This window comes from Poecile atricapillus, chromosome Z (genome assembly GCF_030490865.1).
Source record: "Poecile atricapillus isolate bPoeAtr1 chromosome Z, bPoeAtr1.hap1, whole genome shotgun sequence".
NCBI classification, from domain to species: Eukaryota; Metazoa; Chordata; class Aves; order Passeriformes; family Paridae; genus Poecile; species Poecile atricapillus.
This window is the reverse complement of record NC_081289.1, coordinates 71,468,852-71,473,759: the sequence shown is the minus strand read 5'-3', so window position 1 is coordinate 71,473,759 and position 4,908 is coordinate 71,468,852.

The following is a 4,908-nucleotide window of genomic DNA, read 5'->3' as shown; positions in this document are numbered from 1 at the left end:
ACAATTAAGAAGTGCCAAAAGCTATTTGCCTGGAAACTGACAAAAAGGAGTTGATAAGGAAATAGAGGGCAAGAGAGCTTGGCTGCTGTAGTCGCCACCAAGAAGATACTATACACCTGCTATGGGTAGCAACCCCATAGGCATGGGAGGTGGGAATACAAGCCATACCGGACCTCTCTTATGTAATTTCTCTTTCCTTGCCTCCTTTGGGCTCAATTCTCTATGGATATAACTTTTCTCTAGTCTCTCAGCCTCCTTTGGGCTGAATTCTCTGTGGATACTTCCTCGTGGGGAGTTCCACTTACCTCAGTCTTCATGATTCAAAGAAAACTCCCGAGCTCGTTAGAATCTTGTTTCTAGTGTTTATTAACAGGTGGTCACAAAACTTAACAGCTCTCTCCAGGCTGGTTACAAGGTTAATCTTTGCAATTTGGAACATTTCTTTCTTCTGATGGTACAAACAAGGCTTTGTGGCACACTTTGTGTCTGACACACAAAATGGCCCCGAACTACGCAGTTCTTTTATCTTTAGACCTGTTTTTACCCTATTAACAAGAGACACGTATATTATTTTTCTTAATGACCCAATGACCCATCACCTCTGTGATGCACTGCGGCATTTTCTATCCAATCACTTACTATTACCCAAAAACCTCTAGGAGAAGAACATGAAGAAGAAAGAAGAAAGGACAAGGGACAACACCCTAAATCCTCCATCTTGTCTCCTGTTCTCTAAACTATTTAAGAAACTTTCTAATCTACACACCTTTCTTATCTAACTTTAGCATTTGTTTTCATGTATCACTATGAAAACATGCTCACGAATTTCATATTATATGAAATTCAGTGTTTTCTTGAATCTTAGAACTAAATATTAAAAACAAGGGCACACAGTCTGTATCTCAGACTCCAACATGTTACTCCTTTTTTTGTCACTCATTTTTTGTCTTTTCTCTTTTGGAATACCAGCAAACACGTGCCATAAATGCTACCGAAAGCTATATATGCAAAGACACCGAGGTTCCTTTTTTGTCACTCATACCCGTAGCAGCAGTCACTGTTATAACCCATCCAAACTAGGTCACTGTATGCATAATGGGAAAAAATATTGGGTTACAGAAAATTTGGGAGCAAGTGGTAATAGGTTAGGAAGTGAATGTCCAAAAGGGGAGAGATGGATTTGTTTTATACATATTATTGGGAGCAAACCCCAAGATTTAGGAAAAGAGCAACTGATAAGCAAAAAGGCAAAACCAGCACAGCAATCTAATCCTGTGTCAGTTTCACTTCAAGATTTGTATACAAAACTGGAACAACAATTAGAAAAAGAAATAGATAGCTCAAGACTGGGAAAAAAAACAGTTTGTGGAGTTGGGAGAGAGAATCAGTAAGGAACTTAGCATCACTAACTGTTGGGTATGTGGAGGGGCTTTGACCCTTCAGAAGAATGGCCATGGAAAGGCAGCAGTTTAGGTCCAATTGAACTCCTAAAATGGAACCAGACAATTACAAAGAGAGAAAACCGTCCTGAAGGGTGGATTTTAAGCTCAACAGTGATAGGAGAAGAATGTCTCTGGCGCATGGGGAGGAATTTCCTTAATGAAGTAGGAAATACTCCCTGTAAGAGATATAAAGTTAGTAATGGAACTTCCACATGGTGGGTCCCAGAAGAACCAACTTGGTACTGGGCTCCCAGAAAAACAAAGGAAGGAGATTGCATATATAATAATGAAACTAAACTGTTTCAATGTAAGGATAAAGGCAAGAATCCTTACTTTAGTATACCTGAAATCTCCAAACTCTGGGAGAACTTAAATCAACAGAAAATTGATTTTTGGAAAGCACCAGATGGCTTATTTTGGATATGTGGAAAAAGAGCATAGCCAAAACTCCCCCCACGATGGAAAGGGAGTTGTACTTTGGGAATTATACAGCCAGGATTTTTTCTTCTGCCAGGACCAAATGGAGACAAACTAGGAGTGCCAGTATATGAGGACCTAAAAAGAAGCAAAAGGGAGGAGATTGGAGGATTTCAAAAATGGGGAGATGAAGAATGGCCCCCTGAGCGCATATTGGAAACCTATGGGCCAGCCACCTGGGCACAAGATGGGAGTTGGGGATACCCAACCCCAATTTATATGCTAAATCGCATCATAAGACTCCAGGCAGTAGTAGAAGTAATAACAAATGAAACTGCTCGGCTAATAGAATTAATATCCACTCAGCAACGTCAAGCCAGAGCTGCAATATATCAGAACAGGTTAGCTTTAGACTGTTTGTTAGCTGAAGAAGGGGGTGTTTGTGGGAAATTTAATACATCAGATTGTTGTTTAAAAATAGATGACAACGCGGATGCCGTTCTGGATATAGTCAATGATATCAGAAAAATAGCACATGCACCAGTTCAAAAATGGGACCCAATGCTAAAAAGCAGTTGGTGGGATAATCTATTGGGAATAGAATGGCGGAAAAAGTTAGGCTTCTTCCTTCTGTGTGCTACAACTGGCTTGATATTTCTTCCTTGTTTAATCCCCTGCTTTATTCAGCTAATCACCAGAGTAGTTCAGAGTATGCAAGTGATAACAATGCCTAGAGATCCAAACTTGACTACATCTAGAGCGGCACAAAAAATTATGGTGTTAAAGAGACAGAACAACATAGAAGATCCTCTTGAAGAAGCAAGATTAATTTGGGAAAAAAATGAGCACATAATAAAGGCTAGAAGACAAGAAATATTGCTCAAGCCAAATGATTCATGAAAAGAAAAAGAGGGGTTTTGTTATAGATACATTTTATATTGTTGGCTTTTCGCAAATATTAAAATGAATGTTATGTGTATAAGAATGAGGAATTTTGTTGTAATAATATAGTTTTCTTTATTTCTGTTACTGATGAAATTTAGAAGTAGTAGTATAATACATATATGTTAGGTTATGGCATAGTATTAATAGTATAAAATAAAAACTGCCTTTGTTTGTATAACCCAAAGACTGAGAAAAAAAAAAAAAATAGCTAGAGACACCTGCATTTGTAAACTATCTTACCCAGATGAAGACAGCAGTGACCAGAACTCTGGGGGGAGGAATTTATTGCATTCCTGATATCAGAGAATGTGAATCTCAATGGCGCCAAGAGGATTGATCTATTGGGAAGGGGGCAAGAGAAAACTAAACAGAAGAACACCAAAGATCCTAAGAAGAATGTATGAATATGTATGAGAATTTATGGATATGTAGTAGGATTCTGTTTTTAAGGGACAATCCTTTGTTAGTAAGGTGTGCTCTCTTGGCTGAATGCAGAGACACCCGGCCGTATCTGTATACTTTAGTTTATTTTTTTCTCCTAATTGTTTTTTTTTATTAAACTTCTAAATTCTATAAAAATTATGTGAACCTCATTTTTCACATTATCCCATTTGTAAACCTTGTACCCCTTGTTTACTCCGATGGTTATTAGTAATGTTAATTACTTACTGGTTTCTGAAGTGTTTTAAAGGGTCTTATGATACACTCCTCTAGCCTGTTCCCTTACTTCCTTGCTGCTATGTAACAAAGCTGCTCCCATGGGGACCGGGCCACACTAACAAAAGATACCCATTAGAAAGGTATGCCACAGAAACTGCGCCCAGGGATGCTGTGCCACACTAGAACAAAGAAAGTCCCATGAAGCTGTGCAACCGAGTAATATGCAAACTAAGGCATGCAGGACACCAAAACAATGAGCTAGCAGAGGAATAAAAGGACAAGAAAACATATTCTAGCAAGCTATGATGAAAGAGCATCACCTAAGCCTGCTTAGACACCCTCTTCCTGCATCACCATGACCTCAAGAGGATTGGAAGGGACTGACCTCCCCCCTAGACAATGAAGCAGAACAACAGGCCTCCCGGCTACTGTCATGAGGACGGAAGCCCCAGCTCTGCAGAGTGGGTTGCAAAGCTGAATTGTGCCTCCTCATTGGAGCTGCCAGAGTGGGAATGGCCGTGGTGCAAACAACCCCTTGGGCCCCCCAGCCCAAGAGCTGAATCCTAATAAAGGCATCAAACAGGAGTCTTGTTTCCTGGCCAATTTCTTTCACTTGCATAAAGCATCATCCATCCAGGGTGCAGCACTTTAACTTTGATGTCAATGCTGACAGAATTGCTGCCCCTTCCTGCTGCTGCTGACTCCGAACAACAAGAAATGTGCCACTTCTGCCAAAGACAGGCAGAGATGACCAGAAAAGAAACAGCTACTCTGTTGAAAAGGAGGCCAAAAGAATGTTTTCTAACATCCCCTTTTCATTCGATCCCCAGCGAAGACAGAAGGCAATGAAGACATCCTTTCCCTCTGTCACCAACAGTGACGCAGGCACGGGATACAGTGTGGGGCTAGAGCTTGCCAGTGCTCCCAGAGCCCTCTCCAGGGCCTTCCCCTGCCGGGCCGGACCCCCGGAGCCGCCGCGCTGTGCCCGCAGCCCCGGCTCTGACGCGCTCGTCCCCGCCGAGTCTGGCCCGTGCCGGGGCCGCGCCGGGCGTGCGCGGGGCTGAGCGCAGCGCCCCCCTCAGGCCGCGCGCCGCTGGCGCAGCCGAGGCCGTTGCGGCGCGGCCATTGCGGCGAGCAGTCGGAGACAGGTCGGGACCATGGCGGAGGTGCCGCTGCCCGCCGGGCTCAACGGCAAAAGCTTCCCCGCCAAGCTGTGGCACCTTGTCAATAGCCCCCGCATCCTCTCCGTGCGCTGGGACAGCCAAGCCCAGGGGCTGCTCATTGACCACTCCCTCTTCGAGCGGGAGCTGCTCAGCCCGGGCGGCGACCAGGGGCCAGCCCCGCACACCTTCAGAGCCACTCAGTTCCGCAGCTTCGTCCGCCAGCTCTACCGCTACGGTTTCCGCAAGGTGCCGGGCCGGGCTGGCGCGGCTGCGCCGGGTGG